This window comes from Acipenser ruthenus, chromosome 10 (assembly GCF_902713425.1).
Source record: "Acipenser ruthenus chromosome 10, fAciRut3.2 maternal haplotype, whole genome shotgun sequence".
In the NCBI taxonomy this organism is placed as follows: domain Eukaryota; kingdom Metazoa; phylum Chordata; class Actinopteri; order Acipenseriformes; family Acipenseridae; genus Acipenser; species Acipenser ruthenus.
In genome coordinates, this window is record NC_081198.1 from 22,943,080 (window position 1) to 22,955,178 (window position 12,099).

The 12,099-nt window shown below is 48.3% G+C and overlaps 3 non-coding genes across 3 annotated transcripts; all 3 read right to left on the reverse strand.

Moving 5' to 3' along the window:
* Positions 1-3,593: 3,593 nt before the first annotated feature.
* On the reverse strand, positions 3,594-3,784 carry LOC131738303 (U2 spliceosomal RNA). The gene has a single exon (XR_009329867.1). It is a non-coding gene; the product is annotated as a U2 spliceosomal RNA (small nuclear RNA).
* Positions 3,785-4,378: 594 nt separating this feature from the next.
* Positions 4,379-4,569, reverse strand: LOC131739123 (U2 spliceosomal RNA). The gene has a single exon (XR_009330290.1). It is a non-coding gene; the product is annotated as a U2 spliceosomal RNA (small nuclear RNA).
* A 582-nt stretch (positions 4,570-5,151) lies between these two features.
* On the reverse strand, positions 5,152-5,334 carry LOC131738376 (U2 spliceosomal RNA). The gene has a single exon (XR_009329937.1). It is a non-coding gene; the product is annotated as a U2 spliceosomal RNA (small nuclear RNA).
* Positions 5,335-12,099: the final 6,765 nt, after the last annotated feature.

The window sequence follows — 12,099 nt, forward strand, 5'->3', positions numbered from 1 at the left end:
AGAAATAATACCTTCCCTCATAGATTTACTTAGAGCCCCAGTGCGAAAAATCTCACCCACCACCTCTACAAACACCGGCCCAATCACATTCCAAAAAGTTACATAAAACTCCTTTGGGAGACCATCACCCCCTGGCACTTTCCTATCCGCCATTTGCTTTAGGGCTTCCTCCAATTCTGCAAGAGTGACCGGTCCCTCTATATCGTCCCTCACGTCCTCTGGCACCCTAACCTGTACAACTTCCAAAAAGGAGCCTCCCACCTCCACATTGACCTCCCTTTCAGAAAAAAGTTCTTTATAAAAACCATTAGCACAGTGCAACATGCCCGCTGTGTCCTGCACCGTGACACCATCCTTCCCCCTCAACCCCCTAATCACTCTCTTTTTTTGTGCCTCCTTTACCTGCTTAAAAAAATAAGTGCTGCAGGTCTCATGTTTCTCTAAGAACTCCCCCTTACACCGAAACAAAAAAATGCTTGCCCTCTTCTCAAAAACTTTCCGTATCTGACCCTTAAGTTCCTGTGACTGATCAAAGTCAAAACTCCCTGTTGTTTTTCCCCTTGTATACAAATTCTCCAGTTTCCTCTGCAAATCCAAAAACCCTTTATTTTCCTTCCTGCACCTATACCTGCAATGCTTTTGAGCCAAAATCTTAATTTTGACTTTCACCCCCTCCCACCATTCCAAAACAGACTTTGAATATCTCATCAAATCAACCCACCCTTTAAAATGTAACAAAAATGTATCCCTAAAATATTTATCTCCCAGTAACTCACAATTCAATTTCCAAAACCCACCCCCAAATACTGGTCCCTTAAATTGGATAGTACACTGAATAGTATCATGGTCTGAAAACCACATTGGAGACACAATACAAGAATCCACACTTAACACTTTTGAAACAAAAAAATAATCTATACGGCTCCTGGCCCCCCTTGAGTTCCTCCAAGTAACCCCCTCAAGCTTGGGATTACACTTTCTAAACCCATCAACCAAACTAAATTGTAATAAAATACCCTTTAACATACCCCCAGTATAATCATGCCCACCCCCCTTATCTAGTGACACATTAAAATCCCCTCCCATAATAATGTGCCTATTTGTTACAAAGAGATCCTGCAAAACAAGAAAACATTCTTTTCTAGAAGCCATGTCGGTAGGTGCATATACATTAATCATTCTCAACTTTTGTCCCCTCCAGTTCACATCAATACTCAGAATGCGCCCTGGCACCACTGAAACAGACTGCACTACCTCCATCTCCTTGTCTTTTAATAAAACCCCCACCCCTGAAGAATGGACACCCCCCACACTCCACCTTGACTCCCCCATTCCCCATTCTTTACTGTATAAATCAATATCGGAGGCATCTTTCAAATGCACCTCCTGCAAAAAACAAAAGGAAAAATGCAAAGAACTCAAATAATTAAAAACCGATGCCCTCTTAATGTTATCCCTCAACCCTCTTGTGTTAATTGAAATACAGTTTAAGGACATAAACCCAAAAAAAAATTAATTAGAAAAGAAACCTCACTGTCCCATATTTGTGGATAATTGCAAAATCTCCTAGGAAGAACTCATGCTTCCTGTATCTACATATTCCTGTTCATTTTGTTCTCTTTGTAAAAATGTCCCCAACACGTATGGATTTGGGCTCAAAGGAGATAAACACACTGTTTCTGACTGACTATTTTCTCTTTCTCCCCCTGTGTCCGGCACCTGGGAGGGAGAAGACCCTTCACCCCCCGTAGCGACTGGAACTGGCAACTGTGAAGAACCGACACCCGACTCATCCTGTTTCCCCAGCACCTCGAAGCGGTTCATTACCGCCAGTTTCTTGGTTGTTTCCTGAGAAACCGAGAATTTACTTGCTGTTTCCTCCTTAGTCTTCTTTCTCTTCTTCTGTTTTTTCAGAACAAAGGGCTCTTCCTGTCCGCCGCGCTCTGCATCAGGAGTGTCCCCCCACTGCATCACCCCGTCTCCTTTCCGCTCTCCGCTGCTTAACAACTCCTGTTCACTGTGCTCTGTAACCTCTGCATCCGCCACCCCATCTCCCTCTTTTCCCTCCTGGCTACCGGGGATCGAAAAAGACTGCCCAGTGTCTTCCAACACCTCCTCCCTTGGTGGAATTGAGTCATCTACCTCCGACCTTCCCCGTCCCCTTGCAGCTTCGGAATAGGTCTGCTTGCGCTGGGGACAATTCCGGAACAAGTGATCCAAAGCTCCACATGCATTGCAGCACTTGGGCTTGTAACACCCGGACGCTGTGTGTCCCAGCTCACCACAGTTCCTGCATCTCTCCTGAGAGCAGTCCACTCCCAAGTGACCAAAACTCTGACACTTCCTGCAGAAACTGGGCTGCCCAGAGTAAAAAAGATATCCTCTGTCTGCCACAATTGAAAAATTTGCTGGTGGATGATAAAATCCACCAAATCCAGATTCATCATCATTTAGCAGAACTTGGAACTGCCTCTTCCCTGTCCATATTCCAAATTCGTCCCTCAAGTACTTGGCCCCCGAGATCACCTTTGCATACCTGCATAAAAACAGTCCAACCGTGGAATCAGTCACATGAGGGTTGTACATATGTACGGTCACAACCCTGAAATTGTTCCGGCTCAGTGACTCCACTTTAAAATTGGAAAGTGGAGCATCGTCTTCCTTCTCCTTGCACCGCTGCAGAAATTCTTTAAAACTTGTCTCCCCGACCATGGTGACATCCACGTAATTCTCCGTCCCGTTCCGCTGAAGACACAAGATCATCTCAGGCTGTAATCCCAAGCAGTCGATGATGACGGTCTTTATAAAGACTTTCCTCTCTGGCATCTCTTCCCCGCTGTCTCTCCAAAACAATCTTGCCGAATTTTTCAGTCCAGCCCAAGAGGCTGACCGGGTTTGATTACCTCTCATCTTATCAGAAATAAAACCACCGGGTACTGCGGTCAAGCCACATATACCTGATCATTAGCCTATTTCAGACTTGATCTTAGCCAAAAGGCCGAGAAGCGATGGCGACTTGGCCCTTGCCCGGGGCCCCCCAGCCCGGACGGCACAGGGGGATTCAAAGGTGGGTGCAAAATTTCAAGCACAAGCAGACCCCAAAAAAACGGGCTGCTGCTTCCAGAGGGGAAATGTGCAATTTAAGCAGGAGAAAACAAAACAAAGCAAAAACACACACATAACACCAAAAACAAAACATAAACTGGCGGAGTGCGTCTTACAAATAGTCATGCCAAGCTGCTATGCTGTGCAAGGTGCCTTGGGTAACTACAACTGTGCCTCGCTGGCTGGCTGGCTTGCTAAGAAGGTCCTGGCATAGGGACATGTTCCACCACACTTGTCTGGTTAGCTGCATGCTCCCAGGAAACAACCTGCTGCTGTCTACATCATCACCACATGTGAATAAAAGAAAGAAAGACAGCAAGAAAGAAAGAGAGAAAGAAAGAGAGAAAGAGAGAAAGAAAGAGAGAAAGAAAAAAAAAAGAAGTAAAACGGCGGGAAAACTTGCATCAACACTGGCACTCTCCCTCCAGCAGGGGTAGACAAAATGCTCACAGGAGAGATCCAGATCTGACTTTGACCAACGTTAGAGAAAGGTGTGCACCGTTCCCGGAGGTACTGCAATACCGGGCCGATGCGTGGAGTGGACGGAGCAAGCCCCTGTTCCATCTCCCGATTCCAAAAATCAATTTAATATATGGTCCCCTGATAGGGGACGTATCAGATATTAAACTGATAAGAACAGATACTACACTTCATCTTAGCCAAAAGGCCGAGAAGCGATGGCGACTTGGCCCTTGCCCGGGGCCCCCCAGCCCGGACGGCACAGGGGGATTCAAAGGTGGGTGCAAAATTTCAAGCACAAGCAGACCCCAAAAAAACGGGCTGCTGCTTCCAGAGGGGAAATGTGCAATTTAAGCAGGAGAAAACAAAACAAAGCAAAAACACACACATAACACCAAAAACAAAACATAAACTGGCGGTGTGCGTCTTACAATTAGTCATGCCAAGCTGCTATGCTGTGCAAGGTGCCTTTGGTAACTACAACTGTGCCTCGCTGGCTGGCTGGCTTGCTAAGAAGGTCCTGGCATAGGGACATGTTCCACCACACTTGTCTGGTTAGCTGCATGCTCCCAGGAAACAACCTGCTGCTGTCTACATCATCACCACATGTGAATAAAAGAAAGAAAGACAGCAAGAAAGAAAGAGAGAAAGAAAGAGAGAAAGAGAGAAAGAAAGAGAGAAAGAAAGAAAGAAAGAAAAAAAAAGAAGTAAAACGGCGGGAAAACTTGCATCAACACTGGCACTCTCCCTCCAGCAGGGGTAGACAAAATGCTCACAGGAGAGATCCAGATCTGACTTTGACCAACGTTAGAGAAAGGTGTGCACCGTTCCCGGAGGTACTGCAATACCGGGCCGATGCGTGGAGTGGACGGAGCAAGCCCCTGTTCCATCTCCCGATTCCAAAAATCAATTTAATATATGGTCCCCTGATAGGGGACGTATCAGATATTAAACTGATAAGAACAGATACTACACTTGATCTTAGCCAAAAGGCCGAGAAGCGATGGCGACTTGGCCCTTGCCCGGGGCCCCCCAGCCCGGACGGCACAGGGGGATTCAAAGGTGGGTGCAAAATTTCAAGCACAAGCAGACCCCAAAAAAACGGGCTGCTGCTTCCAGAGGGGAAATGTGCAATTTAAGCAGGAGAAAACAAAACAAAGCAAAAACACACACATAACACCAAAAACAAAACATAAACTGGCGGAGTGCGTCTTACAAATAGTCATGCCAAGCTGCTATGCTGTGCAAGGTGCCTTGGGTAACTACAACTGTGCCTCGCTGGCTGGCTGGCTTGCTAAGAAGGTCCTGGCATAGGGACATGTTCCACCACACTTGTCTGGTTAGCTGCATGCTCCCAGGAAACAACCTGCTGCTGTCTACATCATCACCACATGTGAATAAAAGAAAGAAAGACAGCAAGAAAGAAAGAGAGAAAGAAAGAGAGAAAGAGAGAAAGAAAGAGAGAAAGAAAAGAAAATAAGTAAAACGGCGGGAAAACTTGCATCAACACTGGCACTCTCCCTCCAGCAGGGGTAGACAAAATGCTCACAGGAGAGATCCAGATCTGACTTTGACCAACGTTAGAGAAAGGTGTGCACCGTTCCCGGAGGTACTGCAATACCGGGCCGATGCGTGGAGTGGACGGAGCAAGCCCCTGTTCCATCTCCCGATTCCAAAAATCAATTTAATATATGGTCCCCTGATAGGGGACGTATCAGATATTAAACTGATCAGAACAGATACTACACTTGATCTTAGCCAAAATACTCTTTTATTGAGATTTTACATTTTTTTACATTTACACCCATTCGTTTCATTCATTTTACATTTCTTTTAAAGATGACATTCATGCATACAGACATACATTTTGTTTTAAAAGCATTTAAAACACATTTAAAAACACCAAGACAATTGTGCTTTATACATGGTTAAAACAGACACAGATTAAAATCGACATGAAAAAAACCTGTGCTGCTTTAAAAGTGACTGGAAAAAAAGAACCATCTATAAAAAACCAGTGCTTGTGAGGGCCGGGGAGTGCTCTCTAAAAAAGTTCAAAAGTGAACATAAAACTATATTACTAAAACAGGGACAGGGGAAAAGGGACAGTGTATAAAACAGTGAGTTAAAATTCTAAAATTTTAAAACACTTAAAATGTAACTTTTAATAGTTTACATTAAAAAATCTTAAAGATACATAAAACAAAACAAAACAAAATCAAATAAAACATTCAACGTAAATCAAATAAAAGTCCATAAAACTGAAACAAAAGACTACATAAAACCAGGGCACCGTTGAAAAACGGTCATGCCAGCTAAAAAGGGCGGAATGCTGGCATGACAAAATAAATAAAAGGCTTAGCGGTGCCCCGTAGTCCCGCTCCTAGGAGCTAGCGGTTCCAGTTTTTTCCTTTATTCCATCTTCACGTCCTGAAGTCCGGCGATCCTCCACTCCGCGCAGGCCTTGTCCTTCCCGAGGGTCCGGATGTCCAGAATTACAAAGTCCTTGATAAGAGTTTGTGCCCTTCTGGTCGTGGTGATAGTGTCTAGCTCCTGCTTGTGATAGACACAGACGTTACGGCCTTCCCACAGGATCTGCTTGACAACATTGATGACACGCCAAACGCACTTAGCTGTGCTGGTAGTGATTCCTCCCGCAGGCCCATAGAGCACAGTCTCAGCGGTCATCTTGGCCGTGTCAGCAAACCTGTTTAGGAAGACAGAGACAGAGAGCCAGACACTGCCAGCCACATCACACTCCCAGAAGATATGGGCTGGTGTTTCTCTCTTGCGGCACTTTGCATAGGGGCATGTTTCTACTTGGGCTAGTCCCCTCCTGAACATGAACGCTCGAGTGGGGAGTGCACTGTGGACGGTGTTCCATGCTATATCCTTCTGGACATTACTGAGGCAGCTGTGAGACACATTCTCCCAGATTTTTTGGCTTTGGGTGAGGGAGAAAGTAGCTACTTTTTCAATTTCCTGGGAACCGGCAAGATATTTAGTTACAGCCTTGTATTCCCAGGAGGCCAATTTTGCTTTATCTAAGCCCAATTTATATATAGTGTCCCTTAAGGTTCTATAATACAATGGGGGGTCCCAGGAGTACGGCACGGTGTTATCAATAGTGCAGAGGCCCAAGGCCCTGAGACAGGTGGCAAAATAGAAACGATTCATGTAACATACCTTCCTGTCCAGGGCCTGGATGTTCTTGATAGTTTGCGTGAGCCCCTGCACTCGGGTGAGCTGCACAACGTCCGGGACCCCCTTACCTCCCTTCTTGTCGACTTTACTCAGGGTGGCTCGCTTTACCCTCTCCATCTTGCTGCCCCAGATAAAGCGGTGGATAATGCGGTCCACCACTTTTTTGGTGGTCCTGTCTGGGGGAAAGATTTTTCCTACATAAGAGAGGATGGGGAACAGTATAGACTTGGTTATTAATACTCTACCCGTCATTGTTAAGGATCTTGTGCTCCATCCGCCAATCTTTTTACGGACCTGGTTAATGGCCGCCGTCCAGCTCTGGGCCCCCGAGCTATTGTTCTCGAAAATGAGGCCCAGAATCTTGATTTTGTCCTTTTTGACAGGGTACATGTCCGACAGTTCCCTATCTACCTGCCAATTTTTAGACACGTAGACTTCGCTCTTGGACTTATTAATCACTGCCCCGGTCGCCGTGCAGTACTTCTCAAGGATATTACTAATCCGAGGTACCGACGATGTGTTGGTGCAAATGAGTGACACATCGTCCATATATGCTGTTGTTTTGACCTGGACCCCGTTGGATCCAGGCAGCTGGAAACCAGTTATATTGGTATCCCTACGAATTGCCTGCAGGAGGGGTTCAATGCACACGACATATAGCAGTGGGGATAGTGGGCAACCCTGTCTGACCCCTGACTGGATAGATATTTTACCAGTCAGGTGCCTGTTCACCAAGACTCGGGTACTAATGTTTGTATATATGGTTTTAACCCACTCCCTAAGTCCAGGAGCGAATTTCATCTGGTCCATCACTTTGTACATATATTCATGGCTTACCCTATCGAACGCCTTCTCCTGGTCAAGGTTGAACAGGCAGAGGGGATGGTTCCGTTCTCTAGAATAAGCCAGAATGTCCCTTGTTAACATTAAAATATCCGTGATGGACCTCCCTGGGACGCCACAAGCCTGGTCGGGGCCAATGACCAAAGGGAGGTGTACTTGTAGCCGGAGCATCAGAGCTTTGGCTAGTATCTTGTAATCCACGCAAAGGAGGCTGATTGGGCGCCAATTCCGTAGATCTTTAACTTCCCCTTTCTTATGAAGGAGAGTAATTACACTCTCCCGCATAGAAGGGCCCAACCGCTTCTCCCTGTAGACCGCTCTGTAGACCTCCGCTAAATGGACTTTTAGCGTGTCCCAAAAAAGATGGTAATACTCACCCGGGATGCCATCTGGACCTGGCGTCTTACCGGTGTTCATGGTCTTAACCGCCTGGGTGAGCTCCTCCAGCGTGAGTTCTGGGTCCTTCTCCTCCTCCTCCTCGTCCCGCACTGAGTCAGGCTCCAACTGGCTCAGGAACCACTCTATCAGGGTGTCATCTGTAGCTTTGATGTTATACAGGTCCCTATAGAAGTTCTCTACCACTTTTTTCACTCCCTCACTATCCTCTACTATCCTACCCCTGCTGTCGAGCATGGAGGACATCAAGTGCCGCTTCTCCCTCGTTTTCTGGAAGAAGAAGCGAGTACACTTTTCGTCTTCCTCCATTTTTTGCACTTTTGCATTGTGCATGACCTTTCGTTGTTCCTCCCTACAAAGCACTGAAAGATCTAGCTTGGTCTGGGCTATCTCGTCGCTTACAGGGAACCCCCGAAGCTGAAGCAGGCTCAGACGCTGGAGGGCAGCATTCAGGTATTTATATTTGGCCCTCCTTTCTTTTGCTTTCCTCTTGCCTGCTGCTATGAAATAACCCTTAGTTCTCATTTTGACCATCTCCCACCACTCTATAGGGGAGATGAATAGGTCACGCAAAGTGGTCCACTCAACAAGCCTGCTCTTATAGGCTGCAGCTATGGAGGGGTCATCGAGTAAGGAGGTGTTTAATTTCCAGACCCCTGACCCCATCTGGGAGGTCTGAGGGACCTGCAATGTTACCTGCAGGAGCCTATGGTCAGAGAAGAAGACGGCCTGGGTGTCTACTGCCGTCTTCGTAAGGGAGCTTGTATGCAGGACGAGATCTATATGGGAGAAGGAGGTCCCAGATGAGCTCACCCAGGTAAAGGGAGGCACCAGGTCCTTACCTGCATCACACAGGGAGAAATCAGATATTACGGAGGACAAAACTCTACTAGAGCGGTCGTTGCGTGGCCTGCTCCGGTCTACGTCCCTCAGAGCACAATTGAAGTCACCTGACACGATGACGGGTACGTTCCCCAGCAGGAGTGGACGCAGCTGTGGAAAAAATTGAACTCTTTCGTTTTGGTTAGTGGGTGCGTAGACATTGACCAGTCTGAGGGGAGTGTTGTTGTATGTCACATCCACGCTCAGAATTCTACCAGGTTCTACCTCCCTGCTGCTGCGGGAGGTAATAAATGGGTTTTTAAACAGGATACCTACTCCGTCAGCTCTGGCTATGTTGGAGCCCGACCAGAAGGAGTCCCCCAGGGTCCAACTCTCCTTCAGGTCCCTATAATCAGGGCTCGACGAAATACCACACTCCTGCAGAAAGATGAGATCTGCTTTCAAGTTAGCTAGATAGTTTAGTACATCAAATCTTTTTTGTGTCTCCCTGATGCTCCTGACATTAACAGACACACATATCAGGGCCATCAGGGTAGCTAACAAGAAAAGGAGTCGCTGCGTCCACCCCATAGCGACTATGATTGGGAGGTCGGGACACTCTTCCTACTCTTAGCTCTACGCTTGCTTCGAGGGGGCTTGGGCTTATTTGCAACTCCCATCACCCCTGAGAAGGTACTCACTGCTGCCTCGTCCAAGAAGGCACCGTCTTTATATGCACAGTACGTGGAGTTGTTGGGGCTATTCAACTCCCCACAAGGTAAGTCTGGTGGAACTTGCTCAGGGCCCCTCGGAACGTGTGGGTCAGCTTTGTCCTGGGGGGGGGTTATGACAGACAGCATTCTTTGGCTGTTACCGTCTGTTGAATTGGAGCTGTTAGCAGACTTCTGGCTTACCGCGTCCAGGGGTATTCCCATGTCCTCCAGTGCTGTATCTAGGAGGACCTCTAGGGGGCCCCTGGTTTTGCCCATACAAGGGAGGGGGTCAAGGATGCTTTGAAGGGAGGCCCTTCGCTTGAAGAGGGTCATTGCTACCGAGGTACTGCTGGTCAGGGAAGGTGTTGACCCCGACCTCTCCCTCGGTGCATTAGTGAACACCTCTTCTGCGAGGTGTGCTAGGGTTTGTGCCAACGACTGGGAAGGCTGGCTGGGGATGCCCTGGCTGGCTGCTACCTGCCCACTAGGCGGCAGTGTAGCCGTCCCACTCGCCTCCGTCTCTGCCTGCGAGGGCAAGACTGGGGACTTTGTGTGGACATTAGCTGGTTTTGGATCTATGGGGGCCACCTGCAACTTGCTGTCTTTGATCCTGATCTTCTTTCTTTTCCCCCCCTCGTCTCTACCCTTTCTTTTCCCCACCCTCTGCTGGTTCTTCACTCCCTTCCCCTCCTTCTCACTCTCACTTTCACTGTCGCTTTCGCTTTCCTCCCCCACGGACTCAATCCTTATGGCGTCATAACGAGAGCCGAGGGGGAGTGCTGGCGCTGAGAGGGCCCTACTCAGGGGGGGGCCGCTGCTGGGTCCGGGCTCCCTCCCTGCCTCGTGTTCTGCATCAGAGGAGCTACTGGAGGAGCTAGTGGAGTAGCTGTTGTACTCTCTCTCTGGGCTGGGGGAAGGGGTCCTCGTAAAACGGGACATGTCTCGGGGGCGGGGGGGTGAGGGGGGTGCTGGTGATGATGGTGGTGCTGGAGTCTGGGTCTTGGATACTGTTGGTGGTGATGTGGACTGATCTTTGTTACTTGCTCCCTCTTCCTGCTCAGGCCTAGGCTTGTTTGTGTTTGCCTTGCTGGCTCTGGCCATGTTGGCATAGGAAGAGGGGCAGTCCTTAAACAGGTGCCCCTTCTTTCCACACAAATTGCACTGCCTCTCTTCTCTGCAGTGGCTGGTCTCGTGGGGGGCGCCGCAGTTCCTGCACTTGACTACAGTACACGCGGCCGCCAGGTGTCCTAATTCCCCACATTTCCTGCAGAGTTTTGGCATCCCATTATAGAATACCAGCCCTCTGTTGGGCCCTAACACTATGGAGTTTGGAATGTGGCGGACGCCTCCAATGCCCGATGGATCAACATTAAGGCGTACCAGCCACTTTCTGGCTCCTGTCCAAACCCCATCTTCATCTGTAATTTTCCTCCCTTCTGATGACACCCTCCCATAGCGGTTAAGCCATGTTGTAATATCATAGTCGCTAACAGCCTCATTGAAAAATTGGACAGTAACAACTTTCATTTCTCTGTCTGTCAGTGCATCCACACAAAATTCTTTGTATGGAGCGAGATATTTATTCTCCCCCCAAAAGGACCACATTTCTTGTAACTTTTGGGGGTTCCTAAAACTGACCTCAAACACTTCCTTAAGCCCTGGCAATTTCACCAAACAATTCAAGTCAGAAGGGGAAAAACCCATACCCCTCTGAAGAATGGTCCGGCTGAACTCCAGTCTCGTCAGTCCTGGTTCCGTTTCCTCTTGCTGGGTCCTTGTGAAGCGCACCGCATTGTGCCTCCTGGTTTCCTGGGTTGGCCGGAACGCCATCCTTCAGCTGGCTCCTCCGATTGGGGTGGGAGAAGCCTCTGGACGTCCGGGTTGTCTCTCTCTACGGAAAAGAAACAACGTAAGCAGCAAATCTGGGCAGTTGAAGGAACTATTACTTTAGTCCCTGAGGAGATGGTCGCCTCGCAAGAGGGACCCCCTCCCCAGGTGAACGGTGTCCTTCCCTGGCGGAGTAGGGGGCGCTGCTTGGCACCGAGACCACGTAGGAAGAATCGTGGCTGTGACGCCTCCTCGGGGTCCGGGGCCGCCCTCTGCTCCTCCCAGATGGCGCCCTCTGCTGGGCGCCTGCTGCTCTCTCGGTCTGGATCTCGATTACAATCAAGGGCTGGGGATGAGGTCGTCTAGGTCATCAAAGGGTCCTCAAAGGTCGTCTGGATGGTAGGTCCTCCTTCTCTCTAACTCCAGGAACGTCTGGAAAAGCCTGAAAAAGAAAAAAACTGGAACCACCTGAAAAAGAAAAAACTGCTCTCAACAGTCAACAAAATCTTGAAAGACCCTCGGCCTGGATTGGGCAAGCCAAAACCAGACTGAGCATTAGTCTTCCAAAAAGTTGCCGAGCTGAAGAAAGCCAGTCAAAAATAAAAAAAAATTCTGTTCCTCCTCACCCGAACAAACCTCTCACAGACCCTCGGAGGGAGCGGGCAATGCCACTACCCTCTAAGCCTTAGTCTTAGAAAGATTTATTCGAACTGAAGAGAAGCCAGAGTAT